Source organism: Cryptomeria japonica, chromosome 1 (genome assembly GCF_030272615.1).
Source record: "Cryptomeria japonica chromosome 1, Sugi_1.0, whole genome shotgun sequence".
Taxonomy (NCBI): domain Eukaryota; kingdom Viridiplantae; phylum Streptophyta; class Pinopsida; order Cupressales; family Cupressaceae; genus Cryptomeria; species Cryptomeria japonica.
Genome location: NC_081405.1, coordinates 405969356 through 405991093, shown reverse-complemented (window position 1 = coordinate 405991093; position 21738 = coordinate 405969356). Strand labels below are relative to the sequence as shown.

The 21738-nt window shown below is 36.3% G+C and overlaps 1 non-coding gene across 1 annotated transcript; it reads right to left on the bottom strand.

Moving 5' to 3' along the window:
• Positions 1-11829: 11829 nt before the first annotated feature.
• Positions 11830-11900, bottom strand: TRNAT-AGU (transfer RNA threonine (anticodon AGU)). The gene has a single exon. It is a non-coding gene; the product is annotated as a tRNA-Thr (tRNA).
• Between the last annotated feature and the right edge of the window lie 9838 nt (positions 11901-21738).

Genomic DNA, 21738 nt, shown 5'->3' with positions numbered 1-21738 from the left:
AACAATTTTCTCATCTACAATCAAAGTTCAAAATCCTATCATTTCATATCAACTTGTAAAACAACTCAAGTTTTCAAAAACCATATCAAAACTTGTAAAACAACTCAAGTACCAAAATCACATAAACTTGTAAAACAACTCAAGTTTCCCACCCATATCAGCTTGAAAAACAACTCAAGTTTCCAACCCATATCGGCTTGTAAAACAACTCAGGCTTTCCCACACATTGAACTTGAAACAGACAACGCAAATACATCATATTCTGATCAAAACAACAGCTTGATATCTATACATAACTTGAAAAATTGCACATCAAAACAAGTTATACAAATACTCATATTGGATAAATTCATCAAAATACGGCAGGCAAACAAAAACAAATTTTCAACTCGGCCAAAACTGCAAAAATTTTCGGATGCGCTACAACAGACCTTCAATGCGCTAAAACACCCTCACGCGCTAGGTTGCCTCTCCTACGCGCTATTCTATCCAACCTATGCGCTAGTTCTAGTCTACGCGCTGAACTTTTCACCCTATGCGCTACCTAACCCATCCCTTGCACTAGATTAGTCCTACGCGCTAAACCCCCTTACCTATGCGAACCCCGACGGCTCCTATGTGCTAGGTCATACTTACGCGCTACCCTGTTGACGCGACGCACTACCCAAACCTTTGCATGCGCTATTCTACCTGCACGCGCTAACCTAATACTTTTATGCGCTAGCCTATTTTTTTCGGATGCAACCCCTAAAATTGACTTCGATGCGCTACTCTAAACTTCGTATGCGCTAAACTAAGCCTTAGACGCGCTAAAATGAAATACCCGAACTTTGAAATTCAAAAAATGACCAAAAACGACAAAACAAAAAATCAAAAAGGGGTCAAAAATGTTGACTTACTGGTGGTCCATGCGCTACAGGCCTTCGGTACCTCCGAACGCGCTCGAAACGGTGTCTGTGATAAGGAATCGACATTTTTTCTCCAGAGCAAATTCTCTTTCTTCAAAGTCAACAAAGCACAAATGAACCTAAATCAAGCCCTTTTCCCTTTTTATAGGAGGAAAATGAAATTAGGGTTAGCCGACTGGCCCTGTAATATGGTCGCGGTCTCCCCTATACCAAAACAGCTATATCTTATCGGGAGATGAATCAATCTGCACACTTTTTATATGCACGAAATCCTACACATCATACGAACTTCATCAAATTAAATCAAAAATTTTCAAAATTGATTCATCTCTCGAGGGGGCATCACACATCAAATCTGGGGCACGACTTGCAAATCAAAAGAGCGACACAACAAAAATTGCATTTGATCATAAAATCACAAAAACACATCATTTTCTTTGAAATAACATGTGCACACACGTCACTTCAAAGAGGGGCAAAATGTAGACGTATAAAAATGACCATATTCCTAAATGAATATTTTATGTTCATTTCTCTATTTGATTAAATCCAATTTAATTAAATTATCCACATTCTTCTATTTTATTAAATAAATTACTCAATTTATTTAAATAAAATTCACTATATCCATTTAATGAATAAATCATTTTATTCAATTAAATCCCCCTATCCACTTTTAATTAAATTCAAATTTAATTAAATAGTTATCCTAAATTGAATAAATCATATTTATTTAATTTCTCCAAATTGCAACCAAATTGAATAAAATCATTTAATTCAATTAAATCCTATTATCCCCCCATCCACTTGCAAAATCCCAAACCCCTTCCTAATCCCTTCTAGAATCTTCAAATCGCTTCTAATTAACCTAACCCTCCCTTAAACTTTGTCACATCCCTAAGCAAAGGGAAGTCACTTCTCAAAAACCTTAAAGTCTTTGATAACCATTGAAGGTTTTCAACCTTCAACCACTAAAACCCTTAAAGTCTTTGAAAACCATTAAAGGCTTCCAATCTTCAACCACTTAATCCCCAAAGTCTCCAATAACCATTAATGGTTAATTCAAACCTTCCCACATGGTTAAAACATTTGTTTTGACTCAACCTCTATCCAACCCAAGGGTCTCATCAGGCCTTTAATGCTTTGACCATGATTATCTCTTAATCATTTGCACAAAGGTTTATCCTTGGATTAGCTCTTAATCCAGTGGGTAATCCTAACTTAAACTTGACCCTTAGCCTTTAGATAACCATGAGGTCTTCTCAGGCCTTTAATGCCTCCAACCTCTTCTCTCAACCCAATCCTATGTTGACACTTGTCATCATTTCATTGGTGCAAATTGTGCACATGGATCCCCAACTTTCAAACCTGGCCCTTGGTTAAACCATTCAATCTTGACCATCCATTGCCCTGTTTGTGCTATAAATAGAGCTCTCATTCCTCCATTCTTAACAATCATCTTTCAAATTTGAAGCATCACACTTATGCTCAAATTCTTTCAAAGCTTTCATTTCATATATGTTCATCATTTAGCCTCTTTTTAGATCATAAATTAGACTAATATGCATGCTTAGATTACTTTCTTTATCATTTTAGTTCAATCATAGACTAAATATAGTATGCTAGGATAGTATCCATACTAATCTTGTCATCTTATCATTTAGATTATTGCATTTTAGCATCATACATAGCTTACAACACATCTCATACTAAAATCAATTAAAAGCATCTCTCATTCTCATATTTGCCATCCCTAAACCATTTTGCTCAGTGATCTGAGAGCAAAAACATTGGTTTGAGGGACATTGTGAGATAGAGAACCATGGGACCCTCCTTGGGAAGCTGAGTAACACTACGTTACTCCATAGCTTGCATCAAGAAGTCCTGTGTGTGTGTGTGGACTAGTATACTAACATATTTTCACATATTAAGTTTTATTCGCCCACTTTTCCCGCATACAAGAGTCATTGACAGTTCTTGAAGATTTTCAAAATAGTTTTGTTTGACGCCTCAGCTTGACCATTTCCTTGTACGTAGTAAGGTGTAGAAAATTTGTGTTGGATCTCAAATATCCCACAAAGCTCCTTGACATCTTGTTCTTAAAAGGTCTTCCATTTTCCATGATGATAGAGATAGGAATACCATAGTGACAAATGATGTAGTTGAGGATAAATGAAGCAATTTGTTTCCCTGTGACATTTATGAGGTACGAATTCAATCCACTTTGTGAAGTTTTCCTTAGTTGTGAGTATGAACTTGTAGCCATTAGATGAAGGCAGATGAAGCTTTCCCACTAGATCAAGACCCCATTGACAAAAAGGCCAAGATGTTTCTAGGGTATGGAGCTCTTGAGTTGGTGCATGTATGAGATTGCCATGAATTTGACATTGCTTGCATTTCTTAGCAAACTGAAAATAATCTTTTTCCATAGTTGGCCAATAATAGCCCAATTGCATGAGTTTCTTTATTAGAGTAAGACCACTTGAATGAGTGCTAGAAATACCATTTGGAACTCCTTTCAAGGCCTTCTCAGATTCTTCATGCTCAAGACATTTGAGGAGAGCACCATCCAAACCGCATCTGTCTATAAAGTGTATCTATGACGATAATATAGTGAGTGAATTGTTGAATGAAGTTTTGTTTTTGATTCCTTAATAGGTCGGGAGGAAGAGTGTTATCATTCAAGTATCTATAGATTTGGCCATAGCGAGAAGAATCAAAGCCAACTAGGTGACAAATGATTTGGGTATCAGGACAATCATAGGCATAGTAAAACATTTCTTCCACCAGGAATTCATAACGATCTTGATTTTCCTATGTCTGGAGTAAAGAAGCAATTGTAGCTATGACATCTGCTGCTTTATTGTCATTACTTGGAATTCACTCAAAATTGATTTCCATAAAATAATTTTTGATGTCATCAACCATATTTTTGTAAGGCATTAGTTTGTTATCTTTTGTTTGATAATCATTATTATCTTGATTGATGACCAACTAAGAATCTCCGTAAACATGTAAATTGGTAATATTCCATTCTATAGCCATTTTAATTCTTGTGACCAATTCCTTATATTCTGCCATGTTGTTGGTGCAAGGAGAGATCAACCTGTATGACTTCAGAATGGTGTGACCTTGAGGTGTGATGAATAGTATGCATTCTCCTAATCCATGTCGTGTATAAGAACCATCAAAATACAATTTCTAGGTTTGCTTGGTAACTGTGAAGACATCTGCATCTGGGAACTCAATATGTAAGGATTGTCATCATGTAGTGGTGCTTCAACTAACTAATTTGCAATCATTTGGCCGTTGGTATATTTTCTATCATTATACTCATTATCAAACCCGCTCAAGATCATGACCCACTTTGCTAGTCTTCCTGTTAATGTTGCTTTGTTGAGAAGGTACTTTAATGGGTCTATTTTGGCTATCAGCTTGAATGACCGAGTTAGCACAAAGTCATAGTTTTTGGGATGCAAACACTACAACTAAGCATGCTTTCTCAATAGGTGAGTGGTTGATCTCATATCCCACTAAGGTTCTGTTGATGTAATAGATGGATCATTCTTTACCTTCATGATCTTTTTGTGCTAGCAGAGCTCCCAATGATACATCGATGGCTGATATATATAGCAATAATGGCTTGCCTTCAATTGGTGACATTAACATAGGTGGATTTATCAATTTTTCTTTTATCTTGTCAAAGGCTTGTTCACATTTGTCATCCCATTTAAAAAGGGACATTTTTATGCAATAAATGAGTAAATGGGTGGCACCTATCTGCTAATTGAGTGATGAATCATCTAATGGATTGAAGTCTTCCTTGAAGAGAATGTAGCTAACTAATATTTTTAGGAGATTCCATTTCCATGATTGCCTTTACTTTAGCCAGGTCTACTTCTATGCCTTGAGCATAAACAATATATCCCAGAAGATTGCTAGACATGACTCCAAAAGCATATTTCTTTGGGTTTAGCCTTAGCTTGTATTTTTCCAATCAATCAAATATCTTACCCAGGATTTCTAAATGTTCTTCTCTAGTGTATGATTTTTCCAATAAGTCATCAACATAATCCTCCATAAAGTTGTGCATCATATCATGGAAAATTATTGTCATTGCTCTCTGATATGTAGCACCTGCATTCTTCAGTCCAAAAGGCATTACATTCTAGTAGAAAGTACCCCTAGGGCATGTGAAAGTTGTCTTTTCTTGCTTTTTAGGTGCCATTTTTATTTGATTAACCCTAAGAAACCATCCATTAGAGAAAACATGGTGTGTCTAGTTGTTAAATCCAGAATGATGTCTATGTTTGGTAAAGGAAAGTCATCCTTTGGACATGCTTTATTGAGATCTCTTAAGTCTGTGCATACCCTAATACCTTTGTCTATATTGGAAATGAGAACTATATTTGATACCCACTCTAGATATGCTACAAGTCTGATAAACCCGCCATCTAGTAGTTTCTTCAATTCTACATTAACAAGTAAAGCTATGTGAGAATGCATTTTTCTCAGCTTTTGTTTTACTGGTTTAGCTCCTAGAGAGACATTTAAATGATACATTATAAGATTTGGATCTATCCCTGGCATGTCTGCATATGACCAGGCAAAGTTTATTTGTCTCTTCTTCTAAAGCTCCATATAGTTCTGCTTTTATTGCTCTGATAACAATGTTGTTGGATGTAAACTCTTAGGATTGTCTGATGTACCAATGTTGAATGCTTCCATTGGGTCAATCAATATAGAAGATCTTTCTTGATAATATTCAAGAAGAGTGTTAAATCTACCATCCTCTAGTGCGTCAAAGAGATTTTCACCATCAAATACATCCTTTCTTTTTACTTTTCCTTTATCTAATATTGCCATTAAATGGTTTTCAGCATTAGACCTAATATTTGTTTTTTTATTTCTACTTTTGTGACTAAGAGATTTTGCACCCCCTCGACTAGAAGATGCATTAGCAAAATCACCAATGAAAGTTGTTTTAGGTTCTACTGCATTGAGATATAGGGAAATGGCATGATTGTTATGAAAGGTATCTATCTCAATGGGTCTATTGTTTTCCTAGTCAATAAGTTCTGGGTTCATCAAAGATAAAGGATCATCGAATTTCTGTTTATCGAAGGCATTAAAGGTCATAATGGAGATATCAAATTCTTCAATGATTATTTCTAGGTCTAGGATATTACTATCGTCAAAATGATCTCTCACGAGTAGTTTCTAATCATCCTCAATGGAGTCAGAATCGATAGATTGTGACTCTAATTCAAGTGGTCTGTACTCTAACGTTTGTCCTTCATACGAGTGAACTACATCAACGTTGATATCTTTTATATAACATGAGCCTTCAGAGGATTGTTCAGAATGATATCAAACCCACTTCCACTCATTGGAATCTATTTCACTATAAGCTTGCAATCTGAGGATTTGTTCATAGAGGTTGTGAGTAGCTTCTTCTCTCTTTATAGCAAGTTCTTCCAGTCTTCTTTCTTCTGCCTCTTCTTGCTGCTTCTTGTTGTTGTTGTTTGTGTGTGGCTTCTCCTAATGACAAGTTCTTCTTGTTTTCATTCACTTTCCTCTTCTTGTTTCCTGCGAGTTGCTTCTTCTTATTGTTTATACAAATTGTTTTGTCCAAACTCCAATCCTAATTTATCTTTAGTATGTTGAGAAGGAGGTTGTATAGGTTCTAAGATAAATTCTTTTCTTTTGCCTATAGGAACACTTCTACCATATCCCATTTTTTGCATGATATCATTCTTTTCCATACTACTCTATTGGGATGCTGACATTGTTATGTTAGGATAACCGGTGAATAACTGAGAGGGGGGTGAATCAATTGTTAACATATTATGAAACTTTGAGAACACAATTTTTTTTTACTAGAATGCATAAACCAAATACCGAAATAGCAGATATATCAATTAAGCACAAACATAAATCATAAACCAATTACCATGCATCCACAACACATAACACCAAGATTTGTATGAGGAAAACCCGATAAAGGAAAAAACCACGGTGGGAAGCCTACCCATAGTCAGATAATACTTTTGCAGTAAGTATGTGATTACAATAAAAGGCCTGCACATGCATGAAGGCCAACAACCTAGAGTGTACTACTCATCACAAAGTACCCTCACTGACTACAAAAGAAATCCAGACTACAATCCAGAAATAAAAATGAACTCCAAGAATAACATCTCCTATGTCTAAGTATAGTTCTAGTTAAGCTCAATATCAGAGGTCTTAAACCTCTTATACAAACCCAATTCGATCACCTATGATCAACCAAACCTTTTGCATATGATTACAACTTTATTTGCACACAGATAATCCTTTATCCCATACCACATGCCATAATCTACAAAGAGATCTTACATCATATTTATACCAACGGGGACCTAAACAATTAGGTCGGCCACCTAAAAGATGATACAATAAATCCATTACATAAACCCACAAACCAATGATAAACCAAGTCGGCCTAAGACTGAAGCAACATTAACCAAACAATAAATCCAATCAGTAACGCATTGGGAGCATCCACCAACACGTTACATAAACTGGTCCATAACCTAGTAGAATAAGATTGGACCCAAAATAGGTCGCCATAAGCCAAATGAAATACCACCAATGAACTGGAACACGAACACAATAACCATCGACATCCTGAGAAATTTTTAGAAGCCGCACCAATACCACTTATTGAATTCATCAAAATATCTCCAACAAAGCGCTTCCAGTAGAAACCTTATCGGTAACTAAAAGGCTTACTAGAACATATGATAGCTTCCAGATCACCATATCCCAAACCAACTGAATGTGACAAGCATCCAAACCACATGAATGACCAAACCAAACCAATTCCACTAATCATAATATATTGAAGACAAATCTCCTAATCATCATCAAAGTCCAACCACTCTACCGGAATCTAGTACATGACCAAATAAGCTAGTGTTGACATTATTGACAAAGATCAATGCAAAATATAATCAATTCCGACAATTTGCCAACAATCTCCCCCTTTGGCATTGATGACAACACTAGATGTGGAAAAAATCCAAGTGCCAAACAAGTCTCCCCCAATGGAAGACACCAAAGACCAAACTCCCCCTGTGATTGATATCTTTGTTAAGCTCTATTTTTCACATGAATATATGTCCCCTTTTAACATCAATGCCATAAATATTACATAAACAACAAAGAAAAATCATAATTTTTTTGAACCATATAGCTGACTACTCCCCCTAAGTAGTAGGACCAACTCATCAATCTAGAATGAATAATAATTCTGTTAAATGCATACCATACTGATGCCAATCTGCATCACTCAAGTCTTTACCGAAGGGGTAGAGACCCCCAATCTATCTCTAAAATACTCAAATGATTCCTTAGACAAAGGTTTAGTGAAGATATCTGCAATTTACTCTTTAGTGTTCACATAAACCAATCTGAATTCATTTGCTTCCACATTCTCCTTCAAAAAGTTATACTTTATTGATACATGCTTTGTCTTAGAATGAAATGCTAGATTGTTTGATATGTCAATAGTAGCAGAGGTATCACATTGAATAACTATCGATTCATTGCGATCTACCCTTATATCCTTCAACATTTGCTTCATCCATAAAACTTGTGTACAGTTAGTAGCAGTAGCAACACACTCAACTTCAACAGTAGATAAACAAGTACATGACTGCTTCTTGCTGATCCATGAAACAAGTTTCTTTCCAAGAAAGAAATCTCCATCGGAAGTTCTCTTCCAGTCATCAACATCTCCAGCCCAATCTACATCTTTATATGCACATAGTGTAAAGTCATCATTTTTAGGATACCATAAACCATATTAAGTTGTTCCCTGCAAATATCTGAAAAATTCTTTCCACTGCACTCTCATGATTCTCTTTAGGATCACTCTGATATCTTGATACAATACAAACAACATTTATAATATCCGCTCTAGTCTATTTCAAATATAAAAAGCCTCCAATCATAGATTTATACCTTGTAGGATTTACCAGAGTTGATTCATCTTTCTTTGTCAATTTCTCACTGGTAATCATAGGGGTACCAATAGGTTTGGAATTTTCCATACCAAATTTCTTCAACAACTCTCTAGCATACTTAGTTTGATAGATGAAAATACCTTAATCAATCTGAGTAATCTGCAAAACTAAGAAAAATCTCATTTCTCCAATCATAGACATCTCAAATTCACTCTTCATATTATCGAAGAATTTCATACATAAATTATCCTCACCTCCAAAAATGATATCATCAACAAAGACCTCAACAATAAATATGTCATCATCAGTGATCTTATAATATAAGTTACTATCAACATTACCTTTAGTGAAACCGAGCTTCAAAAGATATTTGTCCAATCTAGCATACCAAGCTCTAGGGGGTTGTTTCAAACCATATAAATCTTTCCTTAAATTGCAAACCATGTTTTTGTCATCTAAAAGTGAAAAATCATTAGGTTGCTCAATATAAACTTCCTCTTCAAGAGCTCTATTCAGAAATGCACACTTAACATCCATCTGATAAACTTTGTAATTCTTATGTGCAGCATAAGCAAGAAATAATCTCACAGCTTCAATCCTAGCTACCAGAGAAAAAGTTTCATCATAATCAATTCCTTCCTTATGATAATATTCTTTACAAATCAATCTAGCCTTTTTCCTCATAACTTGTCCATCTTCATTCAATTTATTCCTAAAAACCCATTGAGTTCCAATATCATTCTTATTTTTAGGTTGGGGAACTAAAGTTCAGGTGTTGTTATTTTCTATCTGATGCAATTCCTCTTCCACAACTTTTATCCAATATTCATCTTTACATGCTTCATCTACTGATGCCGGTTCAATTTGAGAAATTAAACATACCTCTTCACATTCCAACCTTCTTCTTGTTATTACTCTTTTGCTCTTGTCTCCAATGATCTAATCTTCTGAATGATTCAAGCTTACATATCGAGGAGTCTTCTGACTTTCTGATTCCCTGCTTTGATCTTCAGGTACTATTGAACTTTTTGATACTGCCGAGGTAACTAGTTCAACATTTTGTTTCAATACAGGTGCTACCAATTCAGTTATAACCATCTCCACTTCTGGTTTTCTCTCATAAGTTCTAATTTGACCTCTGTTCTTCTCATCCACCTTAACATTAGCACTCTCCACAATTCTCTACAATCTCTTGTTAAAAAATATATATGCTTTGCTTTGATTAGAATAACCAAGAAATATTCCTTCATCACATCTATGATCAAAATTTCCAATGGAATCATTTCTTTTGATATTGCATTTACTACCAAAGATTCTGAAATACTTAACTATAGGTGTATAACCAAACCATAACTCATAAGGTGTCTTACCGATGTCTCCTTTGATATAAACTTTGTTGAATGTGTACACCGCTATGCTCACAACTTCTCTCCAATAGATATGTGGCAAATTAGCTTCCATCATCATAGATCTAAACGCATCCAAGATGGTTTTGTTCTTTATTTCCACAACACCATTCTGCTGAGGTGTCTAGGGTGCAGACATCAATCTCCTTATCCTATGTTTCTCACAATAACTATTAAATTCACCGGATGTGAATTCACCACCTTGATTAGATCTTAAGCATTTGATTTTCAATAATGTCTCTATCTCAACCATAGATTTAAAGATCTTGAACTTTTCAAAGGCTTCAAATTTCTCCCTTAGAAAAGTAACCCACATCATTCTAGAATAGTCATCAATGATTAGCATGAAATATCTATCACCCTGAAAATTTCTTACTCTAGCAGGACCACACAAATCAGTATGAATAAGATCAAGAACATCATTAGATTTATCTTGAATACTCTTAAAAGAAGTTCTAACTTACTTTCCCATTTGACATTCCTTACATACCAAATTATGAGGCTTCACAATCCTAGGTATATCTCTAACTGCCTTAGTTGAATTGATCTTTATAATGCAATCAAAATTCACATGACACAACCTCTTATGCCATAGCCAAATCTCATCAATATGTGCAATCAAACATGTCCTCACCGGAGTTCAAATGAAAGATGTTACCTCTAGTCTGAGTACTGGTTGCAATCTCCAAACCAGTTCTGTTAATGATTTTGTATTTTCCATCCTTGAATTGCAATTGAAATCCCTTATCCACCAACTAACCTACAGTCAAAAGATTATTCCTTAAACCTTCAACATAATAAGCATTATCATTGTTATGCTTACCATCCAATGATATAGTTCCTCTTCCTATGATCATTCATGCTTTGTCATCTCCGAATCTAACAAGACCACCATCAAATTATTGCAAAGATAGAAACTTCCTTTTATCTCCAGTAATATGATGTGAGCATCCACTATTTATCACCCATTCATCCTTGTCTTCAACCTTAGCAGCAAGGGCCTTCTCTTCATTATGAATGACAAGTTCCAAAGTATCTTCCTTGATAGCCAAGAATACCCATTCCTTTCCATTGTCGGATCCATTAGCTGAATATTTTATCGGTTCATCATCAAAATAATTGGTTGTACCTTCCTCATTAGTATAGTAGCATGATTTATCTTTGTTCCTCCTGTAATTATGCTTGTTCTGATAATCATGGTTAGGCCTAAAAGATCTTCTAGCTTTCTCTTCAAATCTTGAATTCCTCTCAGGACATCTAGATGCAAAATGACCTATCTTATTACATGCAAAATATTTGTGTTGAGACATGGACCAGATAGGACTCGAACCTAGGATCTTCCAATGCTGCTAGAGTGCTCTACCACTGAGCTACTGGCCCCTCTTGGACCAGTCTATCATCGGTCCTGGTGTGGCTTATTTCCAACAGCAACACCCCCCTTAAGCCACACCTCTTGTGTGCTTGGGGCTCCTAGCCTGGACCTAGCTCTGATACCATGTTGAGACATGGACCAGCTAGGACTCGAACCTAGGACCTTCCAACACTGCTGGAGTGCTCTACCACTGAGCTACTGGCCCCTCTTGGACCAATCCATCGTCGGTCCGAGTGTGGCTTATTTCCAACACCAACAATTTGAGAGGTGATTTTCCTTCATACTTACTTCTTGTCAGAACTTTAGGTACTCTTGTACCAAATAGGGCTTCAAGTTCTTCAAACTCTTCATCCTCTTTCTTCATATCCTCCAATTCCTTCATATATAATGCTTTCCAATCACTCTTGCCGATTGATGATGTAGATGCCCTCAATACATAATCTGTCTTTGCAACTCCTCGAGGACCAAACTATTCAAGCTCAAAAGTAGATAGCTTTCCAACCAAAGTATCCCTATTAATAGAAGTGTTAGATGTGCTTCTCAGCTCATTAATTGCTATAGCCTTCATCTTGTAAGCTGGAGGCAAAGCTCTCAATACTTTAGAAACAATCTCATCTTCGCTAAAAAATCTACCACAACATTGAATTCCCAAGACAATTTCATTGAATCTGTCCATAAAAGCAGCAATTCTCTCATCTTCTTCTATTGTCAGGTTCTCATACCTTACATGGTAACCATAAAGTTTAGCAATTTTAATAGTAGGTTCACCTTCATTCAGAGTCTCCAACTTATCCCATATAGCCTTTGCAGATGATTTGTTCGTTAATCCCATTACCTGCTGATCTGAAAGGGCGCTCAAGAAGGCTTCTCTAGCTCTAGAGTCATTTTCAATGTTCTTATCCAAGTTAGCCGGAGGAGGATTGCCAGACGCGGGATCATAAGGTGTATATCCTGCAATGTTGGTGAAATGCACATGAGAGATCAAGAGGAAAACTACCCTTTCCCTCCAAGGAGAGATGAGAGTTTCATTATTGATTACCCTTCAAACACTTTTTACCAAGTTACATTCGGAAGAGGAGAGGAGAATTCACTACATTCAACCTTCAAAGATGAAGATTGAATTCTGAATGAAATGGGAATGATAAGTTGAACCCTTCTTCCTTATTTGAAATGGAAAGGAATTGATTGAATTATGTAGTGCAAAATTGACAAAGAACTGATTATATCTTAAGATCAGAATATGGGATGAAGCGATGCACCTTGATCTGGTAGTAATATGTCAAGACGAAGTCACCCTGTGAATTGGAGGAAAAGTTTCTTGGACCATGGCGGGAATGTACACGGTCCTCCAAAAAATCCGTGAAATGAAAAGGGTTTTTCTGCCTCTGCAAATGGAGCTCGAATCCGAAAGTATAGCTGCGCACCTACAACCTACACACATAAAAGAGAGTAAAATAGATTGGGATTGGGGGTTTTCCTTTAGGTCAAACCCCAGTTTTGGAATTAACCATGTAATGAAAGAAAGTACTTGCAAGTAGATGTAAATGAAAGACTGAATTTTAAATCACCTCAAGGGAGGTTGTGATAGAAATGTTGATAGAAGTGCTTGTGTGGAATTGAATGCTGAAATCAACCTCCTCTTAAATGGTTGAATCCTTGACTTGAATGCAACACCTAGCCTTGAAGGGAGACTTGAGAATGCTCAATGCTGGAAAAGAATGCTTGGATGCTTGAATGCTCTTCAACGCTTGATCACAAAATTCACCTTATTGAACCTCTTTCCACTTATGCAAATGAGAGGATAAAAGCTCCTTAAATACATATTAGTGGATTTTATTTTTGTGACAGGCCAACATTGGGGGAATTTTCCCGCCTAATGCATAACCCATAATGCATGCTCTAGAATGGTCCTGCTCCAAAATAGGGTAGGGATAGGGGCTCCATGCCCCTGTCCTGGGAGGACAAGTGCGCCATGACCCTATCCTACGGGGGGCAGGGGTGCCATGTCCCTATCCTACCCCTTTCTCCAAGGCAGAGTGTGAAGGCCAAGAAAGAAGCTGATTCCGACGGTTGAGCAGTCTTCGATCTTTGATCAAGCTAGAGGATTCGATCTCGCATGTGTGAGGACCCTAATACAGTTGAAAATTGCTAGGGTTGCAATTTTATGACACTACATTTAGCCCCCACTTTAGCGAGATTCTAAGCATACGCCAATACTGCCGGTAAAGTACAAGGAAACAAGATTGGAAGACTTTTACCACGTCAATGAGGCAAGATGTGCCAAGCCCCCAGTGGACTTAGGATCTTACAACTTCAATTGAAAAAGTAAAAGGGAAGATCAAGAAGGGGAGAACCATGACTACAAGTAGCAAAGTTCCCTTCACTATGAGTCATGAAAGCAAGGATACCGAAGATTACAAAGAAAAACCAAGTTCACTAAGTAATTCTAAGTATCAAGAAGGAAAATATGAGTGGAGTGTATGCCCCCACGTTAAAGCGATCACACACGCCTTTTTAGGAGCAATTTCTTTAAGGTAGGATACACCCAAGAGAGAGAGAAGAGAGAGAGCATGCTATTGCAAGGATTTAGCCCCCAATAAAAGAATAAACCCAAGGATAATGAACACAAGACATGAGGTAGTTTTGCTTTCCTCGGGGTCAGTATGTTGTATGATAACTCATGTATATCATATATGTATGATGCAGAGCCCTAACCACACACCTAAGGACAAGCCCAAAAAAGGTTAGGCTTCTGACCTCTCAAATGATCACAAGGGTCTTGTAAGGAAGGACTCCACACCTTGGAAGAAACTATACACAAGTTCAGTAGGCTTGGGCCTACTCAAGATGAATAAATGCATCAATACCTACCCTACACCATCCTATGACACCCTTATCCTAAGGGATTAGGATTTGGTTCATTTAAGACCATTAGAAATTTATCCAAACATTTATTTTAAGATTAGGCTCCAATTACTTATACCTCCTTTAGAAACCTACCCCCTAGGCTTGTAGCCCTATTAGGTGATAATTGATCTTAACTCCAAAATGTTCCACACACCCATACAAAAAAATTACCATTTAAAACACCCTTTTGGAAGTTGTACTAATCCCCAAATTGGTTTGGCCAAGTCTACAATTACAAGGTCTGATCCTTTTAGAGGCCAAGAGACCTAATAGGGGTAATTAGGCCTATTTTACAAAGCAACTACCAAACAATGAACTCAAACTGAAAAACCAACTCTATGGGCATGTGGGGGATGGTGAGTAGCCTTTAATTCTAGGTTTTCATTCCTAGAATTCATCGCTATGACATTTTATGATGACTGTCCTAAATCTTGTCCTAGGTAGTCACATAGAGATGCCTACCTAATTTTGCTTCTTACTCCACACAACCAAGTTTCCCCTTCAAAAAACCATGAAAAATATAAATTACAAAGGATTATCCTAAATACCTCCAAATGAAGAGTCTTCTAGTGGTCTAGAACACAAGATAAGGCCATGTTTGTCCAAAACCCTCTCCAAACCCTTAATTTCTGGGTTCTAGTCAGAAGAATGGAGGGTTCTCACTATTCCAGAATAATTAGAAACTAAAACCACCACCAAAAAATATATATTTCATCCCTCTATCTACTCCTTGGATTTTGCGATTCAAATCAATCTATACAGGTATGTGCAACTCCTGCAAACTCAGAATTTCTGGGAAACCTACAATATTTTGTGTTTTATTGCCTCACAAACTCCAATTACAATAGCAGCCACCTTGGGAATCATGTCCACAAGACTTATAAAACTCTCCAATGGTTTCCAACCAAATTTGGAGTAGGCTGGAGCCATTTAAAGGCTTCCCCCAACCGTATTTCAAAAAAGTTGCACTTTTGCACTCAAAAGTTGCAATTTTGCAATTTTGCACAAAATGTTGTCATACTTGCTAAGGTTGGAATCCACATACATGGATCAACCAAAAACTCTTAAAACATGTCTAAAACCCATCAAACACAAAACTAAACCATCTACTACCCCTATTGACCACATTGTCGCAATTGGCTTATCAAATTGCCTAATTGGTGACATGGGCTTACATGGTGGGGTTTATTGCATACATGAAACACAAGACACACTAAGACACTCTAATGATCCTAGTCTTCATCCTTATGGTCATAATTTGAGTGTATATTAGGTGGCCCTATACCATACTCCTTGAGAGAAGAGATCTCAAGCCCACTTGAGATCAGAGTTTGTAAATTTGCACCATGGTTGGAAATCTGTTCATTTGTCATCCAAACTGCCTCAGAGTCAAGTTTGTCCTGCCAAACCACCAAGTAATCAATGTATTCCTTGTTCCTTGTCTTCTTTGTGAATCTAGTGTCTAACACTTTGCTCATATTAGGTGATTCATGCCTTGGAATGTCATTGTGTGTTGCAACTTGTATTGGTTCCTCCCCTTCATTGTCACTACCTTTGAAAAGTGTAAGATCACACACATTAAAGATGGGTGATAATCCAAGATCAGGAGGAAGTTGGATTTCATAGGCATTTTGTCCATATTTCTTCAATATCTGAAATGGTCCAATCTTCCTCTGCATGAGCTTGGTCAGTATGCCGTATGATAAATCATGTATATCATATATGTATATGCATATAATAATCATCATTCCCCAAAGAAGGACACTACCTTAGAAGAAAGGGAAGAGAGAATGTCTTTTGAGTCAACATGAAAGAGACCAAGAAAAGATCTCAATGCTTTGCATCATCCCCAAGTAGACATTAAGGGAACAATAGAAGAATAGGGATACACATAGAAGAATGGTCACAAAAGAGCAAGAAAGGATAGAGAGAGAAGATCTACAGTGCTAATATTGCTAATCTAGCATGACATTCACCTCTCGATCTTGCTGATCACTATTTCAGGAAGGTGAGAAACACACTAGAGGAGCGACATCAAGCACAATAGATGGAGCTATCACAAGATCCAAACAAGGACTATGCTCTTGTTGTAATTCACTTTGTTTGATTCTAGGAGCTAGGATAAGGGTTTGTGAAAATTTAGTTGATAAATGTTTGTCCACATCAACATATTCATACTCACTATCAGAAGCATTAGGAGTTGTATTGCCATTATGAATAACATTTTCACCCATTTCTTCATCAAATTTTAGAGAAAGAGGAGCAAGAACATGAATAGGAGTAAAACCATCACATGTTTTGTGCAACTTATGATTTGGAGATGCAGGTTGAACATCTTGCTTGGGAGAAAAGAGAATCATGTCAACTACCGGAGTCTAAGGAGATTGAGTATTTTGAGGGATAGATTCTCAAGCTTGAACATGACATCTTCATCAGCTTTCTCTCACACAATGATTCCATCAAGTTTTAGTGGAAGGCTGAGAAGGAGGAGGAATACTTGAAAAAGTAGGAATGTTTCACTCCTTGGTAGTTGAAGGTTTAGGTGTAGGTCTTTTAGGTTGAACAAGAGGAGAAGCAAGCATATTCTCTTGATAAGAGGAAGGAGGTGGAAGTGTGCCATAGAAAGGAGGAATATTAGGTGTAGGAAGGAGACCAAGTCCATCATGAGGACGAGGTATAGGTCTAACCTTAGGAAGAATATTATTGTTCTCCTTAAGAGAAGGTAAAGTCAAATCCATAAGAATAGGTTGATGATATTCCTTAGGAGGGAGATTAGTTCTATCCATGAGGGGAAGAACCTCATCTTGAAGAATAATAGGGATGCCAAGTGTTGGGGATCTAGGTTGACTTAAGGATAAGATCATATCTTTCTTCCATTTTTGATAATATTGAAAAAGAGCATCGCTCCTGAGATTGAAATTGTTTGGGCCAAAAGAAATCAATAGGAACACCTGGGCTTCTTTCAGATTGAAAAAAAAAGCTATGTTTCATGGTTATGATTTATCCATTGTGAGGATATTTAAGACACTTGTGGATTGGAGAAGAAATAGCCTTCATTTATGATAGCCAAGGATAGTCCAACTTCACACGAAATTGCTCAGAAGATGGTATGATAACAAAGTCAACATCTATGGATTGAGTATGAACTTCAACAGGAAGGGTGATAGAACCAATGGTAGAACAAGAGAATCCATCAAATAACTTCACAACCACATTAGAAGCATAATATATTGGTTTATGTAATCATAAAGTGAAAAGATACTCTTTAGTTATGACATTAGCCATGCAAGAGGGATCAATCAGGGCACCACGACAAGGGATATCCTTAACCTTCACAACTATGTATAAAGGGCCATTGGGTGCTCTAATAGTCTTGCTAGGGTCAAATGTAATACAAGGATCCTTAGGTGTATCTTGTGTTTCTACCATATTAATGTAGTTTGGAGCCATAGAGGTGAATTCCTCAGAAGAGAAAGAATTAGGCACAATCTCAATAACGTTAGAGGTATGAGAAGGCAAGAGATCAGTGAAACTATAAATATTTTGATTAGGAGGAGCTACTGATTTATTCCCTTTATCATTTACACCTACCACAGATATTGTATTATTAGCAATCAAATCTTGAATCTTATTCTTTAATGCGAAAAATTTCTTAGTATCATGACCAGGTTGATGATGAAATTGACAAAAGGAATTGTTATCAAAATAAGGGGATGCAAGTTTAGAAGGATCAATTTGTTTTATAGGATGAAGTTTGATAACATTACTGTACAACACCTGAGACATAATACTATGTAAAGATTCATTCAATGAAGTGAACTATCTTTCTCTTTGGAAAAAATTAGAATTAGAAGGCACACCAGTTGTAGCATTCACATTGTGGTTGTTGATTATATCATTGAACTTGATGAAGCTTTTTGTTGGTTTGAAATTCGCAAATGGTTGTTGAACACTCTCCCCCTTATCACTCAGAGCCATAGGAGTGGATTGCTCCATTTGTCTCATAGCCAGTTGATAATTGTGGAGTGTTGCGCACAACTACGGAAAGGAAGTAAACTCAGACAAAAGAAGCTTTTCCTTGATATCATTTTGTAAATTAGAAATGAAAATTCTTTGAATATCATTATCAGGTACATGAAAATAAATTTGAGCACATAAATGATTATATCTACCAATGAAATCAGTCACTTTTTCTTTAACACCTTGTTTATAATGCTAATCAGTAGAAGTGATTTTAGGACCAATGTTGTTTTGAAATTGTTGGATGAAAGCATTTGCCAATTGTTGAAATGAAGTGATAGAATAAGAAGGCAAAGAGAAATATTATTGTAAAGCCTTATCTCTTAGTGTTCTTGTAAACAATTTTGCAAGCAATTGTTGATCATAAGAAAAATCAGTACACGAGGTTTGAAATGTTTTGACATGCATAAGAGGATCACCTTTTCCATTGTAGAGTTACAATTGAGGGATCTCAACATGTTTAGGTGGCATGACTTTAAAAATATCAAGAGAAAGTGGGCTCACAACATCGAAGGTGGGCACACTAAACTTGGATTGACTCATAAAAGCAATTTGTTTTTGTAAGGAAGACACGGTTTGAGCAAGATTGTTAATTGTCATTTCGGTAGAAGAACTGATGTTAGACATAGTTGATTGAGAAGGTGGTGTGATGTTATTGAAAAAAGGCATGGATTGGGAATAAGGTGGTGACAAATTATGATAAGTAGGCATAGGTGATGATTGGGTAGGAAAAGGAACACTTAAAGGAGGAATAAAGTTGTTAAAGGAATTGCTCCCTTGTGTTACATTGATTGGTTGAGGAATAGTAGGAACACTTATGGAAGACATAGGTAAAGATGGAGGATTAAATAAAGAAGAGGGATTGCCCCCATGACCAATGGTTGTAGGAATGACATTTTGAGTTGATGTAGCCATGATGTTGGAGGTAAAAGTGGGAATACTAGTCACAATAGTAGTCAAAGGAATAGAAGGATTGACTTGCATTGGAGGTTGTGGATAACCTAGGGTTTCGATACAACTCTTGAAAAACATGACATTAGAATCAACAATATGTGAAATGCCATGCAAAATATCAATTCCATTCTTATCACTTTAAATCATGCACTTAAGGCCTTCAATTAATAGAAGAGCTTCACTATTAGGGTATTCTTGGGACATCCATTGTTGAAAGTTATCAAATTGATTGTCCAATGTGGAAAGTTGATTTATAGAGACCCTAGTTAAAGCTTCTTCTTCATCATGGGATTCATCAATGGGGTGAATAGGCACATGATTAGGATGGGAAGAATTTGCATGATCCTCATGAAAGAAGTCACCCAAATTAGGCTCCATCTCCTCGGTATTTAAACCTTGGGAAGCCTTAATTCTAATGCTTTGTCTAACAGGGATAGGATAGGTAGGACTAATAGTGGTAAAACTCATGCACTAGAGGGAACATTTGAATTTTAAATTTGGGAACAAAGCTTACAAAATTGATTAATACAAAATTTAATAAAATAATGATTACACAATTTGAAATTTGTTTGGGGAAGAAGATGACACAATTTCCAAAAATGAAAGGAAATTAAAATTTTAAAATTAGGGCCAAGGGAATACCACTTAATTTAAAAATCACAATTTTTAAAATCAGGGCAAACTATAATTAACCTCTTAATTTAAAAAAATTTCTTGAAATTTGAAATATTGAATTTTAGAGGTATTTTCAATTCTAGAGGGATCAAAAATCGACAAAATCAGCTAATCTTCTGGATTTAGGCTATTAAAAACAGTCATAACAATCTCCCGAAATTTCAGAAAAAAAAGTCGAGGACTATGGTGGGAATGCACATGGTCCAACCAACTTTTTTCAAAATTTTTCAGGAATGAATATTACGATGATTTCAAAGCTAACCCCCAAAAAATAACGATTTTACAGCCTCTAGATGGGAGAAATGAATGCACAAATGTAAAAATAGGACCCTATTAGGGTTTTGAAGAAAAAGAAGAATTGAATTGAAAATTTGGAAAAGGTCAAACCTAATGGATAGGGACACCTTGGAAAATGTTTAGAAATCAGAATGTAAATGAAATTGATTTGAAATTTGAAATCCAATTAATTTTGAAAATTAGGGTTTGATGACCTAACCACTTAATTTTGAAATTTGAATTTTGGGAAAATGGGGGGAAATTGAAAATTTGAATTGTAGGAATGAAGACAAATCTGAGAACAATCAGAAATCTGAAAATTAAATGGAAATCCAATTTTTGCACAAGTTCAAGATGATGTTTGAAAATTAGGGTTTTAACAAGTAACCTCTTAATTTTGCAAATTTTATTTGCAAATTGAACAAGACAATGAGGAAATTGAATTTGACAAATAATTTTTAGATCTAAGATAACCACAAGCAATTTTTACAAATCACAAGTTCAATTTTAATTTGAAAAACTAGGGTTTTTAATGATTTAACCACTAAGTTTGCAGAAATTTGAAACTTGCAGATGAAAAATATGCAATTTTATTCAAAGGAAAGCATGCAAGATGTCAGGTTCACCAAAATGTAATGTTGGTGAAATGTGCATGAGAGATCAAGAGGAAAACTACCCTTTCCCTCCAAGGAGAGATGAAAGTTTCACTATTGATTACCCTTCAAACACTTTTCACCAAGTTACATTCGAAAGAGGAGAGGAGAATTCACTACATTCAACCTTCAAAGATGAAGATTGAATTCTGAATGAAATGAGAATGATAAGTTGATCCCCTCTTCCTTATTTGAAATGGAAAGGAATTGATTGAATTATGTAGTGCAAAAGTGATAAAGAACTGATTGTATCTTAAGATCAAAATATGGGATGAAGCTATGCACCTGGATCTGACAGTAATACATTGAGATGAATTTGCCCTACAAATTTGAGGAAAAGTTGCCCGGACTGTGGCGGGAATATACACGATCCTCAGAAAAATCCGTGAAACGAAAAGGGTTTTTCCGCCTCTGCAAATGGAGCCTGAATATGAAAGTATAGCTACGCACCTACAACATACAGACAAAAAATAGAGGAAAATAGGTTAGGATTGGGGGTTTTCCTTTAGGTCAAACCCCAATTTTGGAATTAACCAAGTGATGAAAGAAAATACTTGC